The sequence below is a fragment of the Betta splendens genome, chromosome 1, assembly GCF_900634795.4.
Source record: "Betta splendens chromosome 1, fBetSpl5.4, whole genome shotgun sequence".
Lineage (NCBI taxonomy): Eukaryota > Metazoa > Chordata > Actinopteri > Anabantiformes > Osphronemidae > Betta > Betta splendens.
Window position 1 is genome coordinate 19703345 of NC_040881.3, and position 24562 is coordinate 19727906.

At 45.3% G+C, this 24562-nt stretch overlaps 1 protein-coding gene and 1 long non-coding RNA gene across 7 annotated transcripts in view; one reads left to right on the top strand and one right to left on the bottom strand.

The window, feature by feature from the left end:
• The window catches only part of LOC114849491 (axin-2-like), a 59738-nt gene extending 36379 nt beyond the window's left edge, over positions 1–23359 (bottom strand). For 2 of the 6 annotated variants that reach the window (XM_055509058.1, XM_029141380.3), the window contains exons 1-6: positions 21732–22019; positions 12296–12470; positions 3536–3686; positions 3296–3375; positions 1273–1338; positions 126–233 (exon numbers count right to left, since the gene is read on the bottom strand). The gene's annotated coding sequence lies outside the window, so the exon portion shown is untranslated. Of the gene's footprint in view, positions 1–125; positions 234–335; positions 1339–3295; positions 3376–3535; positions 3687–12295; positions 12471–21731; positions 22020–22827 lie in introns of those variants that run through there. The other 4 variants (XM_029141300.3, XM_029141063.3, XM_029141138.3 and 1 more) reach the window with 3 other exon arrangements.
• LOC129604124 (uncharacterized) lies at positions 3786–8872 on the top strand. The gene is made up of 3 exons (XR_008694779.1): positions 3786–3892; positions 5423–7113; positions 7526–8872. It is a non-coding gene; the product is annotated as an uncharacterized LOC129604124 (long non-coding RNA).
• Positions 23360–24562: the final 1203 nt, after the last annotated feature.

Consider the following 24562-nt stretch of genomic DNA (forward strand, 5'->3'; position numbering starts at 1 on the left):
CTCCTGGCCGACTAACAGGAATGTGATTGGTCGACTCCAGAAAGGTGCTCTTGATGCTGTTGGGTCGGTGCCAGTGAGCTTGTGAAATGGGAACTAAGACTCTGACAGAGTCACGTGGCACTGACCTTGTTCTCTAAGTCTAATTCCATTTCCTGTTCCTTCTCGTGTTCCTGGCCCATTCTTCCACTGCAGCGCTGGTTCTTGCCACTCAGGCTGACGGTCCATAGGCCGACCTAGAGACATGCAGGCGCAGAGTCAGGGCCCTCGGTCTGAGACAGAGCTAGTTTGCATAAGAGAGCTAGCAGACAGCTCTCAGATGGACTTTTGTTAAGCACCTTGTAATCGTGAGCAGGAGGACGATTCAAGTGTCAGTCAATCTCTACCGTGAAAAGTAGACAGGCTGCTTGGAGCCTCAGAGGCAAAAATAGCACAGGAGAGAGAGGACACCCCTTCTCTTCCCCCACAAGCGACCTCTGCCCTCTGCAAGAAAAATCTCTACTTCAAATACTCTGAATTATCTATTCAAATGCCTGGAAACAATCTTTGGACAATGACACATCAATCAAACATTCTCTGAACCCGGAGGTGGTTGTTTATATAAACGCTGTCCATCTGGGGGAGAGATCTCAGCAATGTTACATCTCTTGTTCTGTGGGGAGATGTCAGAAAAAAAAGAAAGAAGGAAGTTCATACAAAAAACTTAAAATTCAGCTTTTTTCTTTTTTTTCTTCTCAAATCCCAGCGTGAATGTGTCGGCGAGCTCGTGGTATGCGCCAAGATGAAAAGTAGAGGCCATCCCTTTGAAATCCTCCTCAAGTCAAAATTACCATTTCATTTCAAGTCCAGCCAGGAAACGGAGAGCGGGGCCGCTGCTAACTGCTTTGGGCATATCGTTATTTATTGTGTGTAAACTTTGGAGGAACATTGTTGCCTGGGAAAATGTGTTGTGTGGGTGGTGGAAGTGAGCGGTTGGAGCGAGCACAAAGGGAGACATCAGGCCTATTTTCTCTGTAGGAGGAACACATAAAAGTGAAAATAATGCCCATTATTACAGAAAAAACAGCATCAGACTTCTGCGCTGATGATTTTCTAATGGCTGAGAAGTTACTGCTGAAACTAAACGCCCAACCAGTCGACCCTGTTCAGAACCTGCTCGGCTCTTTGGCCTTTTAATTACTGAGCTGTCTGTGTTAAGTGGCCCATTATCTTAGCTGGAACCATCGAGGTCGCATAAAGTGTGTCATGGTGTTTTATTGACTTGGCTGTAATTACCTCTTAACAGCAGGAATCTTCATTAGGTCGCTCACAGCTTGATGCTTTTAACACTGTAGCTCTAACCTGAGGGCAAATTAAACAAGTATAAAATATATAAAATACCTACTACTGCATCCAACACCACTCCTATTATACACTTACAAAATATACTTATATATACATTATATGCTGTGTTTTTACACGTATTCACAGTATTTTTGTCTGACTGTTTATATTGACCCTGTGAGTCCATCAAATGTTCCTTCATTTCCTTCACACAGTAAAGCACAAGCTCACAGCTCTACTACTGTAACTAAAGCCTTTCTCTGCAGGTTGGAAGCTACTGATAGATAGCTACAGATTTCTAGGACTGGGTCATGGTTATAGTGGTGTAATACTTAAATATGTTTGTGTAAATAAAGGATTAACTCACACAGTTACATTTTGTAGTGGCACAGATGCTTGTATCGCATTCATCCTCCATGACTATGTTTGCCTTATGTAAAATAAGTATTTGTGACATATGATATGTTACTGTAAAGTCGCATGTGATCAAGTTTACTTTACCAGTTTACACACTTGTGTGCAATGAACAGACGGCAATACGTTCAATAAGAATAATAATAATAAATATGAAAACCGTTAATTGTCCCACAGTAGGGAAATTGTGTCACACAACAGCACAATAAAGCACAATACAGAGTGTAAAATACAGCATCAGAAGTAAGAGTTAGCACAGTACAACATTAAACAGATGAGTGGTGTATGGAGTCATGGGAATACCATGTAATGAAAGGACCTGGCTCAGTCACAGCAAACTGTGTGTTGCTACACTGTGTTATCACAATGTGTGAAGCAGCCGGTCAGCTGTTAATGAGCGTGATGGACCGTGGAGGGAACAGTTCCGGTGTCTGCTAGATTTGGCAAACAGAGTTCTGCACGGCACCAGATGCCAGAGGCAGTAGCTGGCAGAGGTGAGGTGATGGTCCTGGCTGTTTCCAAGGCTCAGTGGCTCAGTGTCCATCCTCTGGCTGTGGGGGGGCATGTGTGTGTGTGTACAGTATGTGTGTGTGTGAGTGGGTTGAATCAGTGCTGACTGCTCATATGATACTGATGATCAAATGGAGAGAACGCTGCACTGGAATGTGTTGACATTACATTACGACGCACGTTCACATACATTATAACAGTAGTGTTGGGTTCATGTAGTTACACGTTTTATCCATAAATGGAAATGTATTTTCAGAAAACTCTGATTGATACAACACATCTGACGGTTGTTATCATATTGTTTAATAGAATTAAAAGCACCCGGAGGGCGTGGACGGAGATCAGCACTGCATTTGGTGGATGTGTTCTCATCGAGCAGTCGGGTACATCTAATCTTGAACATATGGCTGAAATCGGGTTTCGTGCCGAAGACAGAGCAGCGAGTGGAAAAACATTGTGGCTGTGTCTCTGCTCCTTTACGTCCAGGCCTGCGTTCCTTTATTCCTCTGGCCGCTTTGAGACACTTACTGCCCTACGATGTTTACATAGCCTGTTCTCACTTAATGCTTTCTGTTGCCTGGGGATAGCGAGGATGCGTGCTAAATACACGAAGCATAGACTCCATAAAACACAAGGAAGGGCAGGGGTTCGGCTCCACAGACTCCCCAGGTCGCACTGACGTCTGCTGTGCTCTGCTTTTCACACAGGCTCTGTCCTCGCTATGATCTGAGCAAAGCGACTCCAACGGTCCTGTTCCACCGTCGCTGCAGTGCTCAACCCTGCTAACGTGTCAGCTGAAGGAGCAGAAGAGCGAAGCGGGTGTTGCATATATATTTGGACTACACGGATTGTTCATTTGTTTTATCTGTCCCACGTCTTGTGTCCTCCAGCTCCATTTATTTGTACAGGCCTCAGCCACATCTGACTTGGCTGGAGCGCGTATATATTTAAACAAGGGCTGTTGAGAGTGGAGGGAAGTGTTCCACTAAACTCTACTTGGGACTTCTTAAACATTCAAACATGGTTCTGTCCACGGGGGAATGATGTTTACCTCAGCATGTTCTGCTCCTGCTGCACAGGCCGCTACACTCCCCCTCCCTCTCTGGAACATGGAGTCATAGAAGAAAATCGCTGTGGAAAGAAACAAAGATGGGGCGGATTCAGAAGGTAAACAAACGGAGCGCGAGGAGCACAAGTGCAAGAAAATGCCCGGCGCAAACAAAAGGGAGTCAGTCACACAAGGCTGGATCAGCGTACAGGAAGCACAAGCTCTGGTGCTTGAGCCACTGACCTCTCACACACAGGCCCCATCTGCATGACTCGTCCTCGGCCATGTGCAGCGCTGGCCCCGTGCCAGACCCCCCCCCCCCCCCCACGGCCCTTTGTGGTGGCCTGAGCGGCCGGTCGGGGTCCGTCTTTGATCCTGGGCCAACGATTCAGCTCTAAAAGAAGATAACAGGAAAAAAGTCAACCTCTGCTGCCAATTATTGCAGAAACATCAAGGTCCTCTCTGTTTGTGTGCAGAGAGAGAAGAGAAGCGATGGAAGGGGAGGCAGAAGAAGAGCTGGACGTTTGATGCTTGGCTCAGTATTAGTTGGAGGATTGTGGCGAGTGGAGGCACACGCTGACCTGCGGGAGGTGATTACAGGTGAGAGAGGTCCGAGGTCTGCTGCTTTTCTCCTGTTTTCATCGGCCTTTCTTATCTTTTGCTCTTCCACCTGCTCTCTCAGACTCACCTCCTTATCTGTGTTTGTGGTTCCGTCACCACCGTGTGCTGTTGAGCCAGTTCACCAAGACAAATAAAGGTCACACCTTTGTCTCCGCTAAAGATTTTCTGTCTCAGGCTTTCACTTTCCTCATGCCACACACCCCTCACCACACGCACGCACGCCCGCCCGCCCGCCCGCCCGCCCGCCCGCGCACACACACACACACACACACACACACACACACACACACACACACACACACACACACACACACACACACACACACACACACACACACACACACATAAATGACAGGCTGTGTGCAGACGGAGCATGTCAGAAAATGAAGAGGATGTCCTGACAACAAACAGAGGCGAGGATTACAGTGTTGTCAGTAAGCAAGGTGCATTTAAAGCCTATGAGGAGCTGAAATAATCACAAAAATGATGCAGGTTTCACTTCCACAGTGACTCTAACGTGGCCTAATAGGCTTAAAGACTTAGTTTGTTCTGTTTTAAAGAAGCGAGAGTTTTGCTCTGCTTCGCTTTACTTCAGACTAGATCCATCCAACTTTACTTTTACTGCTGACTGTGTCAGCCCAAACGCAGGGTTAAATGAATAATTAAGCCTTAATAGCTATATTATTAAATAATATTAAAGTGTTATTCTAGTCACATTCTAGTTATTCTAGTTTCTGTAATGTGGTCTGTACTACAGTGAGTAGCTATTGAATCTACGTGGATTATCTTCACGGTTCACTTCCTTAATGAGCTAGAAACCGACCCAGAATGCATCTGTGTGCCGTCCAACAGCTCCTTCTCCATCAACTCTGTCTCCAGCTTGTGGAAAAGCCCAAAATCCATTTTTTACCCAAAACTACACTACTCCGCCTTCATCCTTGTAAAGTAACAGACAACAGCACAAACAATAATCACTGAGGAGTTTCCACCGCTCTCCGTCTTCCCGGTTTTCCTTTAATGCCTGTTTTTCCTGCCATCTCCAGGGACCATCTCGGTCAACAAGAGAGAGCACAGAGTGAACATTAAAATCCCCAGCAGCCCTTTAAACACTCGTCATTTGTCCTTTGTACAAATCATGGTGTTGGTTGCTATAGAGACAACTCTTTGGTTTATACATAAATATATAAATATATATACACTGTATATTAGCAGTTCTAGTATTATTTGGTCAGTTTGGTGGTCAGACAGAAACAGACAGAGAAAGAAAACCAGAGTCACTTGTGAAGTTGGAGCAATAATTAAAAACAAGCTATTTAAAATTGCCATCAAGGTAAAACTGAAAGAGGAGCAACGGACAGTGAGTGTGCTGCAGGTCTCTGTGGATGCACTGAGCAACAGAAAGCACAAGGAACTTGCGTGTAACATGTTTAAATAACATGTATGCACTGTGCGTCTGCATCTTTTATTCATTCTTCAAGTGTATGTTTTGTGCATTTGTGTCTTCATTAGATCCTCTGTACCTGTGCCCAGCCATGGGCAGGGATTATCACACACTACCATCACTAATCCCCATGGAATAAAACCCCGACACTTTGATGTCTGCCAAACAACCGAGACTCAGCATCACGCACCAACCATAATTAACAATCTACAGCTGGACCGGAGCCAGGCAAAGTGGTGGAGGTGCAATGAGGGCTGGAGGAGACAGAGGAGGAGGAGAACCAGCTACATGTGTAAGTGTAAATGAACATATGTGGGGGTTGAAGGAGGCGGAGCCAGTTTGGATGTGATTCTTCAGTGATCAATAGAGGTCTGGGCTTTAACAACACAGTAATAACCTGCCTGAAACTGAGAGAGAGACAACGTCCTGGAGCATCACCAACTTCTGTACCTCTGTACCTGAGGAGCGCACACACACACACACACACACACACACACACACACTCTCACACACACACACACACACACACACACACACACACACACACACGCGCGCTAGGCAAACATTCTTCATGCCACCTACTCACATTTTTATCAGCGTGTACCAGTGTTCATCACAACACGACTGAGTGAGTGTGTGTGGATGAGCGCACTGGGCCCAGAACACATACACCTCATTTAAGAGGATAAAACACCACGAAACCAAAGACTTTCATCAAAGCAAGTGAGGAAGGATGTCAGAGATTTTTTCTAAAGATGAAAGCGAGGGATATTCTCTCATTTCGGCTGCTTGCTCCGTCTCTCTTTTAAAATCCTTGAAGTATCACATCCACGTTTCTATGACGAATACAGAGCGGAGAGAGAGAGAGAAAGGGGGGTAAGAAGTTATTTATGTCCCATGTTGTGTTATGTGGTCTGTCACTTCTCATTTTCTCCCCGGCCTGTCCAACTGGAAGACTTCAGTCAACCCTCTCCAAGCCTGTATTTGCTGAGGTAATTACAAAGTGACAGCTTCAAATCCTCTGCCACACACAGACACACACACACACACACACACACACGCACACGCACGCACGCACGCACGCACGCACGCACGCACGCACACACGCACACACGCACGCACACACACACAAACACAGTTGGCGTAAGTTTCAGGCTTCAACTAAGTCAAACACGCATCTCGCTCATTTCAAAACCGACTGCACTCAGCAGAAATTCAAGAAAGTACTGAATAATTAATAATCCTGAGAATTATATAATATAAGGAAACGAATGAATGCCAGTGAATCCAAAGACATTTTTCTTGGCTATCTGCACATCCTGTAACACATAAAAAAACATGTGGGCTGCAAACACACTCACACAAACACGTCCAGCTTCCGTATCCACTTAGAGGTGATTGTAAGAACATCTTTGATCTCTTCTCCTTTCTTTTTGGAGGAGATGCATTGCCTGTACACATAATCCATGACAGGTATAATGTGATTTGGTAGTATCTCTAAATGGCAGGAAAACCAGCTGACAGAAATTAATAAGTTACAGCGGCAACGGAGGAGGTGGAGGAGGCGAGGCGAAGGTGGTGGGCTGACCTGGCAGCAAAACACACAGAATCTCCACGTATCGTCACGTATTGAGCCCAAGATGAGCTGTCTGCAGCCGCACGCCTCGCCGGCCTGTCGCCGCCGCTCTGGATCACCGTTCCAGGCTCTGTCACATGGTTGAGCCTTGGACCACAGTCAGAAAAATGAGCTTGAGTCCAGGTGAGACGCACAGGGGCAAGGAACCAGCCTCGTACACTGTAGACCGGTACACACCAATTGTGGTGAATTGAAGTTTTTTTTCATTGATTTTGTTCAATGAAAAAAAAGCCTGAAAACAACTTACGTTAAATGAGTCAAAGTTGCATTAAAAAAGAAAACTGGGCTGCATCCAATCAGTGTAAAGTGAGTGTCATAAATGACATACGTTATCTGATGTCGCTTCTCTTTGACCACTGCTTTGCTTGAAATGCCCTGAAGCCTTAAGGGCTCATGTCACACCCAAGTTTACAGCGTAGTCGGATCAGTTTACTGAGGGAATCGCTGCAATCAGTGGACTCAACCTCAAAGGCAAAGTAAATACACACAGCTTAACTGTTGGTTTGGTTTCACTAATTGTAAATCATCTTGACAGAGCTGCCCTTTGAGGAAACACATCCCCGAAGTCCAAAGAGGCTGCAAGCCTGCTCCGCTGGAAAGAAAGGGATCGAGTGGAGCCACGAGGCACATTCAGAGATATCACTGTAACTGTGAGCTTTTCTGACCGAACAAGTTACACATGAAGTAAAAGTTGTTATTGAGAACAAAAGCTAATCATTAACAGTACTCAGAGCTGCAGCAGGTCCCAGTCTGTTCTCCAGCATCTTGAGACAATCTGCTATGATGTACTTCTTAGGGTGTGCAGCTTTGGTGCCATATTGGACACTTTGCACTGCACAACACCGCCGAGCAGATCGCATCCACCCCTGCCTCCATCTGAATGAAGGCAGGGGTGGATGCAGACGATCGGAAAGATCGTTTCCTGGCAACAGCGGGAAACGGCAACACTCAATTCAATTCAATTCAATTCAATTCAATTCAATTCAATTCAATTCAATTCAATTCAATTCAATTCAATTCAATTCAATTCAATTCAATTCATATCAATTCAATTGCCACTGTACAAGTGACAACATCTGGTCGTCCTTTGGAGTGTGTTGTGTACAAACAGCTAACAACCTCTAAGTGCAGATACAGTAAATGAACTGGGAGCCAGATGCCCCAACAGAACAGAAAGAGAGAGATTTTCAAGGTGACAGTGCTGCTGTCCAGTGGACAGTATGTGTGTGTGTGTGTGTGTGTGTGTGTGTGTGTGTGTGTGTGTGTGTGTGTGTGTGTGTGTGTGTGTGTGTGTGTGTTTGTGTTTGTGTGTACTTGTACTTGCATCAAAGTAAGAGCCAAAAAAACTTATTTTCCTACCAAAGTGAGGACATTTTGGTCTCACATCTTTCAAGACCTGTTTGAGGCTTAAGATGTGATTTTAGGGCTGAGGTTAGAATTGAGTTTTGGTTCAGATTAGAGCAAAAGTAGGACGTCTGCGTTTGGTTGTGATGGTTAGTGTTATGGTAAGGAGCAAGGGAAGACATTTGGGCATTATGTCAAAGAAGGTCCTCACCTCCATGGAAGTACAAGAATGTGTGTGTGAGAGCAGACGCCAAGACGCTCAGCACTGAGATGTTATAAAAGCTCGTCATAGTTTCTGTTTTTCAAAAGGAAACCAGTAGACTCTGTGACTGTCTGCCACGCCGGCACAAAGACATTCCCTGTATGCTCATACTTAGAGAGGAAACAGAAAAATGCACATGGCATGGCAAAATCTAAACCAAGACTACAAAACAAAACAAAACACAGTAGAACTGGAAGTACATGAAATGCGTGCAAACGGAGCCTGTGATGTGTTTGAGGTCCTGTCTTTTGTACTTTCCCTTTATCTGCCACCTCCCTCTGCTCATGCAGATGGTTCTAGGCTGTGACCTTGGAGACACACACACACACACACACACACACACACACACACACACACACACACACACACACACACACACACACACACACACACACACACACACACACACACACACACACACACACACACACACATCCATCTGCTTGCACTTATACTGCTGTTCCCTCTCCCTCTCTCTCCCCCCGTTCTCGTTTCTTCCTTCTTTTGTCGCTCCTATTGTTGTTTCCAAGCCTTTGAAACTTAAAAATATCCCACCTCGATTGTGTTCTGTACATTTCGTTACCATGGTGATTGCCATGTGCATGTGTAATGTGTGTTTGTGTGCCAATTGCAGTGCTATCAGCCAACACAGAGTCTAAAGCTATTTTCTAAAGATGCAACAATAAAAGAAGTAACACCCACCATCCCCTCCCTTTGCTTTGACTCCCCCTTCCCTCTGCTTCTCATCATTGTGTCTTTCAGTCTCCATCTTTTATTCCCGTCTCCTCCATCCATCCCTTCCTCCACTGCCCCAGCCCTTTCTCTCTCTCTTCCAGCATCGCCTTCTGATGCTCACGGCCCTGTACCTGCTGAAAGCAGCAAACGCAGACTGAGGGGGAGGAAGTCTGAGGCAGACTGACAGGAGACACGTCGTACGGGGCTCGACTGTAGGTGGTGACACAGAGCAGAGGCGTCATCTGGCCTGCACGGTGTAGCGCTGTGATGACAGCAGCATCACAGAGTCAAGGTGTCAGCTTCTGACCACTGTCGCCAACAGTCTGAGAGCAACAAACACAGCTCCACGGCTGGGTTTAATAAGAGACATTTGTCTGTCATGCTTGTGCTAATTACGGACTTTTGTTGTTTGTTTGAGTGTTTTTGATGCGGAGGACGTTTCTACTTTGTTTTCCTGTTGAATCATGTTCATGGTGCCTTTGCTAACATGTGTACACATGCAATGTGTTTTTATGCGTCATCAAATTAGATTCATATTACGACGTTCCCTCTTATTTGGTATACATGTAATCATGCATGCTTAAATCCCGGCGTTCCGGCTGATCAAGGGAGCAATCTGCTCTTTTTATCCAGGGGGTGGTCCCCATGTGCGTCCAGAGCCCTGGTGGCGCTGTTCGTCTGACTGAGTCAGTGGATCTCTGCAGCCTGGGGATTAGTGAAACCACAGAACCACACTGGCTGATACATTTCTTCCTGGTTTCCGACTGTAAGGTGATAATATCCAGTCCACCCTCTCGGAGCCATGTGAGATAGATAACAGAGTGTTGAAATAGGCAAACTGTTTTGGTGGAACACCTGCCTACACACCCGGATTACACTCTGTGTCTCATTATTTAGTTTTTGCTATGACTTTTCAATAACCAACAGGACAAAGCTGGCTGGTTTTGGCAAACCAACAAGCAAAATACATGTATAGGCAAACTGATAATGGACTGAAGATTACAGTCAGAATTAAATCTTAACATGAGTAGAAATATTAAGTATTTCCATTTCACGCTGATGAATCAAACCATCATCTGGGGACGGTGCAGTGGGTGTGGCTAATGTCAGGGAGGGGGAACGATGCTCCTTTAGACCATGTGCCCCCGATCTAAATCTCACTGACGTGGTTATGTGATGGACGACAAGGGAAGGCTATAAAATGATTCATTCCCAAGCACGGCCCATCATGACGCTATATTAACCACACGGAGCAACATTCTCACCAGTCGCCTGGACACAGTGATTGTTTGAAGTAATCAAGGGGAACAGGGGGCTTCAAGGGGTTTTGTTCAGTACAGTGTGTGCGCCACCTGTAACACAACGTGACCTAAGTTTCCTGCACAGCTTTCAAACCTTCAACCTGTGTCAACTCGCATGCTGTCCAATACTCTGCTGGCTTCAGCTGCTGTAGTTGCTGTTTAGTGACAATGACATTAAGTCAGACTTGACAGACACTGAAGATTAAAGCAGAAACTATAAGGTTTAAACTAAAACATTGCCCATAATAACTATTGCGTTCTCACTTTTGATGGAAAACATTGATTAGCAGCTTCAAGTGAAGGACCGAGGAGGCAAAGCTGAGGCCTGTCAGTGAAGGATAACGTGGCTCTGTGTTCGGCACACGCCTTTAAGCTGCCTCCAAGACATCCTGGGCTTCCTTGCTCGGTAATTACCTCTCCTGGACGTGTATAGATTGAATTATGGCAGAGCCTGAATCAACACATATACGGACACTATTCCACAACAACAAGCAGAGCAACAAGGCTTTGTGTCGTTCCTCCTCAGATAAACACCTTAAACACAGCCAAATACACTGTGTGAGTATACACTGCAGCATCCTCGCTTCTCCTTCAATCATGGAGCTGCTGGGTGTGATCACCTCTGATACTCCATCTCCTTCCTCCACCTTTCCAATCCCCTCACACAAACTTGTTTTAATGAAAACACATTCCTGACTTTTGGAGGATTTAGCAGATTTTCCTCCTACTCTCATTTCTCCTTCTCTCACTCCAGGATTTTGTGGGGGAGAGAAAACTGCTGAAGCTCAAGTTGGAACAGAGGTGGCAGCAGCCCATTTTAAGAAGTGCTGACACCAGGACCGCCAAGTATTTCGTTGCGCATTCAAGGAATGAAGAATCCATCTCCAACCAGATTAGAGACAGACAGACAGACAGAGAGACAGACAGACAGGGAACTGGGAGGTGGAAGATGGAAGGTGTTATAGAGACTAGAATTATAAAACTGTTTTCTTGGCATTTATAAAATAACATTACTGTTTTGTATGTTCATATTTTAGTGATCACTGCATGTTTAGGGTTTAACAGGTGACATAATGGTTGGGGACGGATCAACCCACAGACATTCACACACCGCAATAATGTACAGCAGATGATGCGCAACACACATGTAGTCCATTAAGGCAGCGGCTTTGATAGAAACCACTGCAGCCGCACAGCCATGATCATTATTTCCTGCACACTGATTTACTGAACATGTGTCTGTGAAGGATGTGTGACTGTTGACGTCGTGGACTACAAATGACCCCCTGACCTGGAACAGTCACTTTAAAATGATGACACTGCCAAGAGAGACAGCGGCTACAGAAACGAGACATGGGACCCAACCATGGCTCAGATGCTGAGACACAGTCCCTCATGAAGGGTCCGTCCATGCATTCACGCATCCTCCTGACAGTTTTTAAAAACTCATTTGAAAGGTTGATGTGTTAAAGTGGCGGCGTCCTGCACAACTGTCAGTGGAGGCACTGCCACAGCTCTACTACTAAAGCAGTGAGGGAATCAATATTATCCATAAACACAGAACGAAGAGAAGTATGTTAATCAAATTCACACACACTGGATTCATTAAAACACAGGTGACAACGGAGAGGAAAAGCCACAGAGCATCACAGACATATCTCACAGTTGACTGAGGTCCATTGTGTGTGCTCCTCTATGTCCAGCTGCTGCTTGTCATTCCTCCATGTCCTCTGCCTCACTCCACTCCAGGCCCCTGTGGGAACCTTGGACTCTTCCAGCTGAGCCTCCCCGTCTACAGCTCTGTCCCACGTCAAAGTGCCGCAGCCTCGCTGTGTCCCCTAGAACAGACAGGAGGCACGCACAAGCAGAGGAGCATTTCATCATAGGGAGCACAGGTGACAGGCAGGTATATTCTATTATTCACACCCCAGCAACAGCGTCAGATGTCCCCGGCGACGGCTATAGAGGCTGGTGTCAGAGGTGACATCAAACAGACAAGGGCTCTGTGACAGCCGCAGACGACGCCATCGTCAAGGTAATTTTAGGCTTCCTAGCTAGGCTCCCAGGTCTGCAGGGAGAGCTGGGAGGAGGAGAGGTCACCTGGCAACACAGGTCAAAGCTTTGATCCAATCACAGGCAAATCCAGCAGGGAAGAGCTTTCATGAGTGAGGGGTGCAGAGGAATGGTCGGCTGTCATTTTACATTTTAGAGGCAAAGGGGAGCAGCAGCAGCCCCATCATTATTTAATATGCATCCAGCTTTAGATGCTTCGAGAGTAAAACACAGCATTGAAACAAAAAAGGGCCCATGATAACCGTGATTATTAAACTGCATATTTTATGAAGCCCTTCCCGATTAGAAAGTCAATTGCCAGTTATGTATTCACGCAGGCAGAGGCGGCACAGAGACAGTGACCCTCAAGCTTGACCTCGTCGCTTTGAACCTTTCCTCCTCGGCCCCCTCCCCCCTCCCTCTCTCTGCCTGCACCCCAGTCCCCTGGAACCAATGCTTTGATTCGTGCCGTCCAGCTGCATAAGAAAACCACATTACATTTTAGGAATGTAAATACCCTTTGTGAAAAATTCATTGGATGCTCCCAGCTGGACCACAAAATTATTTAGAGAGCATGTGTAAATACCTCTTACGATTATGGAGGAATGCATGCAATTTCCCTCTCAATGTCCTAACCGGTCATTTGGTCTGGAGATAGGAGAGAGATGCGGTGCACCATGGAGAGGGAGATGGTTCTGGTGGGAACCCAACGTTCTCTGGAGTGTTCCACACCCCCATGACACTACTGCAGACCTGCTGCACATGACATCAGCGAGTCTTTACTTAATTTTTGGCATTTAGATAATTTGTCAGGGCTGACAGTGGAACGTTGTCATCCCCCAAAGAGAGAACACTGACAGACACATTTTATGCTTCCCTGTGTCTCATGAAGATCAAATGCATATAGCCTACACTCCACATCTGCCATATTAGAGATGTGGTGGAGCTCAGCTGACACCGCTCATCACTTCCTGCTCTCTGTGAACTTCACACACAGACGGGGCTGACTTCCTGTCTGTCTGCAAGACTGCTGGTCTCCTGGGAAGAAGACGTGAACCGAGAGTGACAGGACTTTCAGAGTTTCCTCTGTAGGTGTGTGTTTGTGAGTAAACTGATCTATGCAGAGTAAAATATACAGTGATCCTGCTTTGCCTTCCAGCTGCATCTCTTCGCATGTCCTTCTCGTCTCCTCTAGCATACATTCGGTTATTATGCAGGCTCCACACACCCCCACCGCCACCACCACCACATGATCAAACGCATCGACACCAAACATCTCCAACACACCCCATTTCAAAAAGTAGCCTGACATAAAATGAGTGAATATGTGGATCGCTATGATCTCTTACTCTGTCAAACAGCTTCTCCCGAGATATGACATTGGTGACAAGACACACACCAACAATAAACTGATACAGAGTAGATTGTTGCAAAATAACAATTAATCAGGAGCATGCAGCAGGACGGGGAGGCTCCATAAAGCTACGCTTGTCCCCCAGGGGACAGAGCGGGCTTCAATTAAGTGACAGGCACACGCATTAGAATTTCTGTCATGGGTCTTGGTGGCTAGCGAGACGCAGGACTACGAAGCTTTGAAAACTAGTGTGGTTTCCCCATCAAACACGTCCTCCAGGTCCTTTGATGTGTTGGGTGGTATGTGTCCTTGGAGATACGCGTCTACTTCCTCAAAGCTCTTTGTTGCCAGCACCTCATTTTCCTGTACCCAGTTTTTTTTTCCATGAGACAGAGGCTCAGCTGCTTCATTGTCAGACACCAGGAGCACATCCACATCATGTGACACACTGGCATGCTGCTGATTACACCAATAAAGGCTGTTATCAGTCTGCTTGTTGCTATATGTAAATGAGAAAGAATGGACACACAGTAGTACAGTATATAAAATCCAATCAGTTATAATAAAGTAGTTTGTGTTAATCAGCGGATCTATGAGACAGGTGTGCTTTACACACAATACATGAAACAGCTCATTTGTGCTACATTTATGTACAGGCTCATCCCCTCCATGCTACTTACTGTAGTAACACAGTCCAGTGCCCACCATCGGTGTGGGGTCACAGACTGTGGAAACGTGCCACAGATGCTGTATGTGCGCAGCAGTGAACAGCACTTACTGTATGTGTCTGATGAGGTTGAACAGATCAGGTGGAAACAGATTCTTGAATCCCTTGAACTGCTGGCTCGGTTTCCTGATAGACTCTGACAAAATATACACAAATGCTGCATCTGACAGCTCTGCCTCCCTCTTAAGTGGCGTTCAGGTTACATTCCTCCCAGCCAAACACTGGGCCCTCCCCAGCCACAGCAGATCTGTAAACTGTTTACACTGCACTTCCCACAGTTGGAGGACGGCCAAGGCAAACCTAGAGCAAGGCCCGGCAGAAGGAACCGGCAGAACGATCGTATCTGGGGCTGGAGGGGTCCTGACTCACCACCAACGCCACCACGCTCGCCTAACGGGAAGGTACTGTACGAGAGGAAGTCCGAACTGAAAACAGATGGACGTGTTCCACAGAACAGTACTAAACCACTCCTTCCATGAGGAGGCTAATCAGCAGACAGGCACATCTTGATCTGTGCGGTATTTGTTCATTGGTAAAACCAAAAAACATACTGTACTGTAAATACTGTAAAAGTGCCATCACTGGCATTATCTAACAACCACCCACTAAATACACATGACATGTCAGCAGTGTGGGCCCGGTCACTGCTCACTTTAATGGTAAAGGTTATAAAATACAACTAACCATTCTTACGTGATTAAGGAGGTTACAATAATGAGAGTGTGAGACAGGGGATGCTGCCCATGTCTTTATAAAGATGCGTGGTATTATGAACTAATTGGCTCTAAATCACCTGTTAAGGTTTTTAATCTTACAAAAATTCAATTCACTCTCTGAGTGTGAATGACGTAATGGAAGTTAAGAAGGCACGAGCAAACTCTAGAATTTTGAACAGAGCTCGACAGTGATTTCACTGCAGAAACCGACTTACAGTTGAAGTGAGCTGTGTTTGTCAGTTGACATGATCTGTGAATAATAAAACACCAACAAAACAGTGGATGCTGAAGGACCCCTCCAAAAAAGAAAAACGTAGATCAGAAACGAAACAAACATGACAACCACAAATCTCATTTAAAATTGATCATAGTTACGCCCACCATGGCGGCTCGGTATGTTTGAATTAACCCTAAGCCCTCCACAGAAATGCCACTGCAAGGCATGCTGGGAAAAAAACATTTCAGTGCAGGTGTTCAGTTCCAGTATTTAAGTTTCAAACACAAAGTGACATAACACTTTCCTCCGTGGTTTCAAAGTAATAAACTTTTTCTACAGCAAACAAAGCAAATCCAGAATTAAACAGTTCAAGGTGACGACACGGCTCCAGCTAGAACATGGTGTGGCTGCATGATTGTTACCACCAATGACCAAAGCTATGGCACAGGTGAGTGTGGTTTGTTGGTCAAACTAGTGGTGACTGGAAGTGGGAGTGGTTGGAGGCAAGGGGGTGTGGCCAGAGAGAGAACCAGGGATCATGACAAGGCTGCATCGTATCCATCGTAGGTGACACCAATCTTATACAGTTTACTGCTAAACTGTTATTAATAATGACAAATAAAAACAAAATAAAGACTTAGTAATTAATTTCCCCCATTTTTGATTTGATCACAAATTTTGGCTTTTTTTGTTTATATTGAAAAAGTACATTGGTTTCACTTATTTCTACCTACTATGTTTTGTTTGTATTGGTGCATCACAGTATGTGTAGTACAGTGTAAGTCACTGAGTCCCAAAGCTCCACACTCCACCAAGGATAAGCCACACACTGCTTCAGCCATGTCAGTTTTCATACAGGCTGGTAAATGCAAGTCTACTGACATATTCTGCAAGCGTGATGTAAGGCTGAGACAGAAAGGATTCCCTCAGTCCCCTGATGCACACAGCAAAGCAGCTTTCAGAGTAAAGAGACAGTAAGTGTGTTATGTGAGAAACACCTTATATGCTTGATAAAGCACTGTACCGTACGTAGGCTAGAGAGACAGAAAGTGGTGGGAAGCTGAGAGACTGACCTGTTGTCAAGACATAATGTACCAATCAACTCCCCCGAGGGGAGGGGACACATCGAATGTAGCGAACAACCTCAAAGCAACTCTCCTCAATGCAGCAAAAATGCAAAAATATGTCAGTGCAGGCCTGGTCCAGTCTATTAACGGCCCCTGTGTCCAATTTGCTGTCTTCTATGCAAGTAGCAGTTGTATAGAATACATTTTCTATGGCTGGACTTAGAGAAGAGAGAGAGACGTAGAGAATCAAAAGAAGTGAGAGAGTAAACTCATCACCCCAAACTAGCATGTCCTGCAGTGACATGTATTTTGAATACCAATCAGAGGCCCAGCGCAGCCCTCATTGCTAATGCACACACTGTAGCTCAATCAGCGGGGCCCTGGCGGATAAAAAGCGACCGCTTTCCTGGCTCTCTGAATATTAGCTAATGCCACATTTGCAAGTCTTCAAGAGCAAAGGCAGAGTGGGAGGGTGGGGAGGGCAAAGCGGGAGATGAGGGCGATATGGAGGGATGTGAGAAGGGCAAGATAGAAAGCAAAAAAGGAGGAGAGAAACAAAAATCCCTTCTCTGTGTGGGACTGTGGAAAAAAAAGAGATTATTTCTCGCAATAAAAAAGCTGTGAATGGCTTTGTAGTGCGCGACTGATGGAAGTGATGCCTGGATGGGGATTATGCTCTTTTCATCATAAAGCCCCATCTGGTGTACTAGCAAGACCACGTCTGTCCAGGCCTCTCGCCCTTTAAAGTGCCGGCTCGGGTTACACATCAATCCGGTCGTATTGCAGCTGTGTCGAGAAAATAAGGAGAGCGGCTCGACGCAAGCACCAACATCCACACAAAGGAACGCTCGTCAGTTACAGAAAATGTGTGAAGACATGCAAATACGCAGATGGATGAAGGTAAGAGACAGACACTCATACACAGCCATGCCCCATGTGCAGAGTCTCAGACGCAGTGAAGCACAAAAAGGACAAGTCTGTTTTTGAAGCCTGCCTATTTCCAACTTGAAAGAGGCAAACATAATTAAAACCAATGGGCAGCAATGCGAGATAAATGAATAGCAGAGCCCCCCAGACCCCTCCTCATCCCCAAGCAACCACTGGTCCAGTGTCTGACAGATGTTCCGGCGCTGTTTCATGTGTGCGTGTGCATGTACACATGCACATGTGTTTGTGTTTTTGTGCGTCTGCACTGATTGGCATGAGATTGTCATTTGTCATTTCCTTTGTCCCTGTCATGGCCACTCATACGCATACTGTGAACCCATCATGTGCTTGATATCTATAAGAGAAGCAGACAGTCTTAACGCCAGTGGCAGTCACACTCTATGTAAACGCACATTTAGTGCATTTAATCCACAGAGAGTTACCGTCTGCTATCTGGGGATCTCATTAAAAACTAATAATAAATAAATATATGCTCAACCCTTTATCATGTCTCAGTGCAACCTATACTGAGCCAAACAACTTCCTTTAGCCTACTGCTGCTGCATGAAGCATTAAATGTATGTATATCAGCTGAAATCATTAAATATTCCAGAACGGTTGATGTGATGTACGGAGTCTGAAGACTGAAGCGATCAATCTGAGCTTTATTCTGGCCAAGAATAGACAGATTTGAATCTCTTTTAACTGACGGGTCACATTCCTTTTAGGCACAAATGATATTAGATGTCCCACGTTAACTTGAAGGACACAATTCACTCTCTAACCTTGTTTCCCTGCTCAAATTGGCCGAGGAGGACGTTGCTTCATCTCTGGACCGTGTCGTCCTCACATTGAAAGAAAGGACCTAAATCATTATCTCATGATCTGCCCATTCTAACTCATTCAGACACCAACAAAGAAGATCATATTACAGCGGGATAAAGATAAATGGAAGCCAATTTCACTGGAATTAAAACAAGCTTTGATTCATTTGAGTAAAATAAAACTATAATAAAGGATTCAATTTGATTTGTTGAACACTGAGGGGAGTGTTGGCTAGAGCATGGCTTTTCCTTCAAAATAATGAACAATGGGCTGAGATGGGGGTGAGGTGGGGTGGAGTAGTCGTGTACCATACTATTGAAAATAGAGTTGTTAATAAATTGCTGGGTCTCAGCTGTTGTGGAAAACGTCTGCCTCCAGGTGTGTTTGTCTGTCGGTCTCTCACTTTATCACAAAGCTTCTGTCAATGCGTCTGCACAGCGCGAATGACAACGCTGCTGGCGAGAGAGAAGAAGCTGATGGGGGAGTGGTGAATAAAAGGAGTCTTAATCAACACCCCCCTCCCCCCGGCTCCTCCCCGTCAGCCAGTCTGGATGCCCCTGAGGAGATCAAACCTGCTTGTCTCCATCTCATTGTGCGTGTTTACAACCTGACCACTACGTCTCACAGCTCTTTGTGCTCTGTCTGTGGTCCACATCTCCCTTCATTAAACTGCATGTAGGAAGGAACGTTTATTGCCCCTGACTGACAGCTCATCAGAGACAGTTGCACACTGCACTGACAAGTGATGGGCAATTAATATTTGACTCCTCCGGCCATCTTAAGGTGGTCGTAACAGACAGGCTGCTGTCATCAGATGCTTTGTTCTTGCTCTTGTTTCTGCCTTTGGAGGAATGTGGGCTAACTGCTGGGAAGGAGTCCCTCTGTTGTGGTCTGGGGGCCTCGTTCCTCTTTCGTTCACACTCAGGTTCTCTTTAAACACCATAATTTGTGGAAGGGGACCCCGGCCATAGATCACAGGCTCTGGGTCTGTGGGACTGGTAAGCAGAGGGAATACCCTTTGGGTTGCAACCCTGGAACCTCTTCAATGGAAGCCGCATGGCTTTTAACCGGCAATCTCTGGGTGGTCCAATCAATCTCGCTTTGGCATTTAGTGACACGTGTCTCTAACAAAAATCTGGGTATTACCCTTGCTTCAGAGGTTTATGTGCTATACAATGTATCAGCACAGGGATTGCTGATTACATCATTTAATAAATGTGCTTGAAGCAGGTTGTAATAGGTTCCCAATGGCCTTTGTGGCTGCTTAGACGGCTTATCAAAGTCAGCTTGTACAGAACTTTGGGTTAGTGTAAAACAAGGATCTAATAAACAACAAAGCTGGTTGTAAAGATCTGCTCTGTGCTGCATCAGCATGTCCTGACCGTGTGTGTGTGAACTCCCCTAGCCTCAAGGTCAGAAAGCAAATAACTCACCACATCTGACCTCAGTCACCAAAACATTCCTAATCTGCATCACAGGAACAGCAATTATCTCACTTCAGCGATTTTCCTGCTACAAGCCCGCTCGGCCGGGAACAAGCTGACGTCATTGTCCGCAGTTCTCCAGAATATTTGTGGTGTGTAACTGTGGAGGAATAGGAAAACCCCTTGTCTTGTCAACTCGGAGGTGAACGTGAATAAGCAGTTTTGGTTGGTTTGAGACGCACTGTAAATAGAGTAAAATAACATTCACGCCCATTGTTATAATACATGAAGTGAGGTTCATGGACATATGTTAGGGATTATTATAAATAGAACCTTAACCTTAAAATACAGTGCACTTAACCAATGTAAAACCAATAAAACACTGATAAATATTTCCTGACTTTCAGACACTGCATCTGTTGCTTCTCAAGGTTACAATCAGCAGTCGATCCTAGTGTTTTCATCACAGGAGCCATTAGTGTGGATTGTAGGTGACTTGGGTTGCAGGCAAGTTTACTCACTGGAGTGAAGCATGTCTTTCCTCAGGCCCATGGCAATGCTGATTAACATTGCAAATGACATAATAGTCCAGCAATCAAGTTGTGATGAGCATCTTTTCCTAAATCTAGGTTCCCATTATTAAGCTGTGAGCAGATGTTATCTACCCACATGACCTAATACGTTACTGTATATTGCACATAAGAACCAGGTTTTTCTTAGATGCAATGAAGGCACAAGCACAAGTCCTGAGGGAAGCAAATAGTAACAACTCGTGTTATCTACAACATCAGCAGGGCTAAAACACTGTAATCACTGAAGGCTGAAGGTATATCTAAGGCTTGATCTGACTGTTAGTGGCTACAATTTATTTACAAGCCACCAAAACAGGCCCAGTCTGTCCACTGGGTCAAATGTATGACATTAGGCAAAAACACATCAGCTGCCACATTTAAATTGAAGTGAGGTATAAGTGGTATTGAGCTCTAATGATTCCTTTTCCATTTTCTGGCCAACACAAAGACCACATCCTCCCCCTGTGCTCACTGTCACTTGACAAAACGCCCAACTTCTGCGTGATTTCGAAAAAGAGAACTAATACCCAGCCTCAGGCTGATAAAGGTGGTTTTATCATGCTGACAAACTAAATTTATTGTGAAGTTTGAAGAGTCAGACACCAACTCTCCTTGGGATCAGTCTATCGAATGGCATTCCACAGAGACAAGGACTGAACTGATGGGGTAAAGAGAGTAGGGTGCGAAAAGGCGCCATTGAAAAAAGCACATGCAGAAACTTAAACCTCAATATAACAGTTGATAGCAATAATTTCATGGGCTCAGTTCCTCCTCTGGTCATCCAGCAAAAAAAAAAAAAAGAAAACAAAAGAAAAGAAAATGTCCCCCATGGTTTGGAATAAAAGGCCCGCGTCATACTAACACCAAGAGAGTTTTTTTACTTTGGGTCCTACAGTTTCTGCGTTTTAGCCTTTTGTCCACGTCCTGGAATGATATCCATATGACAAAAGTTAACGGTACCTGACTCTTCTCCTCTCTTTCTTTTGGTTCTCATGGCTGTTGCAGATTAGTAAGAACCACCTGCAGGAGTGATTTGCTTTTGGTAAAAGTGCACCTGAAGCAGCTACAGCCAACATCCCGAAACACATACAACCTACATCAATGTCGGTCCCAAAAGATTCAAGCCAACAATGAAAATAAATAATGCATTTATATTTGTATTAATAGTAGCCGCAAATCCAAAATAAAAGTGCTGCGGACATGGTGGAGACCCCCTACCTGGCAGCCCTTGTATCCACGACCCCCGCTGTTTTGCGTATTGTCGACCCATGGCGGCCCATTGACAGCCTCCTCTGGTTTGCCAATTTCCCGTTGGTGGTCCAGGGTTTCGCTTGTCCCTTCATAGCATTGTGCAACTGGAATAGGTGCGTCCTCCCCTGTTCGCGCTGCGGTTGTAGCCCCACGATCTGATTGGACGACGCTGAGCGAGACTTCATCAGCAGAACATCCCTGTCGTCATGACAACTTGCCAGTATCTCAACAGGGGTGTGTTTGTGGGAGGGTGGGGCAGCGGGGTCCGGCTGTTCGTTCGCCTCCGACTGGGAAACGACAACGATTTATTTTACATCATCGTTACCTCACTGCCCACTTCCCCTTTTCTCCAACGGATCAGGCTGAGCTAATTTGTCCAGTCGGCGATCTCGAAGAATTCATGGACCACTTTTACATAGTATTTGAGGCTCCAGCCAGCTATTCCATCCTAACCCAATGTCTCGCACCACAGGATGCCAAATCCCCTTAAAATGATGACCATGATCGCTGCTCCAGTCACATAAGACCCATAACGGCAGTAAGAGATACGTTTTAGTTTTTAAAGTTGTATCAGGTTCCAGTCACAAAACTGTTTGACAAGGAAAACTGCAGTTTAGCCATTTCTTTTGAAACATTTGAAACTTTTAACAAAGCATTTACCGTAACTTTTCATCCTCGAATAGCCTTTGTCATTGTTCTCCTCTCCTCACCCACAACCCTCCCAGGATAATTTTAGGACAACTTATGCTAAACCTAAAGGGCCATTGTACCAGTTTGCCGATATGCTAAGTCAGCATACAGTTTAGTATGAAAGAAAAAACAATTGCCCAATTCCCCCTGGACCCGAGCAAAAGAGATCAACAAAAGAAGTGAAGAAAGACGAGATGGGGAAAGTGTGAGAAAAGTACAAGCGAGGCATTACTTTGTTGTCAGCCGTGCTATCCGCAATCCAAACAGATGAATGTTTGCCGGATAAGACACCTGCTGTGCTGCTAGCCTGCTAGCCTGCTAGCCTGCGATTAGCAGAACAGGCGGCTGGTTCCCAGGGTTCTTTCCCACTTACCTCCTACCGAGCTGGAGACGATGACCTTGGCCGCTGCTGGAGCTCTCCTCCCCTGCTAGGAATGAATGGCAGGCCGGCATAGAGGGCTCTAGCCTCCACAGTCCTTTGATTGCTAATCCCCTAAACATTGTGCAGCGCCCGGCACCCTACCTGGTGTTGTAGCTGAAGGCGGCTTGGTAGTGGCCATTGAAAGCAGGTGATGAATGGGGCATAGCTGCTGGAAGCCAAGCTCCCTGGGTAGCAGGGGAGCTCTGCAGGCCTACAAAGCTGCTTAAAAGACTCCAGTACGGTTCTCATCTGTTTTGGTGGATTTCGGATAAATAGAGAGATCCCCTTGCATAGTCCTCATTATTTTAAGCCTTAATGACTGAACAGCGTTCTCCACAGCAGCCACATGAAACTGGTATCGGACATTTACAAAATGTAAACAACACCTATCGCAACCTAAGAAAGGCCAGAAGAAGGAAGGGATGTCAACGCGTGCAACGGAACTACTACACACCAATATAACATGGAACTATGAGTACAGAGATAGAAATGCTAACAACAAAAAACGCAGCTAACTAGAGGAGCCGGCAAAAATTGATCGAGTGTGGAGAGTATGTGGACTTCTTAAAGTGACAGCATCCTTTCTTTTCTGACCACCGCCCAGCTTGAGTTGGAGTTCTGTATAAACCAATGTCAGTCTTTTATTCTTCATGTACAGGAAGTAAGTCATATATATATAAAATATTTATATTAGTACTCTTTATATAGTAATTAAGAATACATTTCACATTAAAACAAAAGATGGTAGGTAAAACTAACAAAACCAAATTTTTTGGGTTGCGACACTCGATTTGATCAATAAAAGTTTTCACCTCATTGACGTCAAAACCCAAATAATTTCCAAACATACGAAACAATAAAAAAGTGACGCCAATGAAACAAAACAAAATGTCAGCAGAATGTTTAGCAGAGGCTGCTGGATGCTAGAGTCTGAGGGGACTGGAGCTGAATTCAATGCCTCTTGTCAGGGAGCTTGATGTGATTATTGCCCCCTGCTAGGACGGGGAAAGTAAATTTGTCTGGCACTAGCTATGGAGCTGCTGGATGCCCTGCTCCCCATCCCTGCTCCAGGAACAACGCTTGGGACCCAACAGGGGGTCCGAGGCTTCTCCCAACTCTATGAATGCACCGTCTCACTGCTGATGCTGCTCGTCAATAGAAGCAGATGGGTTGTAGAAATGAGACGCGTCTTTTTTACTTTGACAAAAACTTGTGTTTAAGGTCAAGTCGCTCCTGACTGGCCACTTATGGGTTTATTACTTTTTAATACTTTTTAATAATCCCCAGCGTGCATTCATATTTGTGTTTGGCTGTGAGTGAATAAAAATCATTGTTTGGCTGCCTGAGGAACATTCCCCTCCCCACTGTCTCGTATTGACAGACCCTCTGCTCACTATTGATCTACAAATTTGTACAAAATGATAATAAGCAGTGGAATTGGGATGTGTCTGTTCACTTTTTTTGTCTTTTGTGTAATTCTCTTTTTAAATCCTTGCACCAAAGCTGAGATGTATAAAAGAGAAAGCATTTCAACTGACGACACAGCATCCACTGTGTAGAGCAAATGAAGAAGCAGCAGAACAGGTAGAAATGGGCTGAAAGAATCTAAAGAAGAAGCATTAAGCTGCAAGACTCTATTAAATAAACATCCCTGAAATGTCATACAGCATCATCTAATACAAGTTTG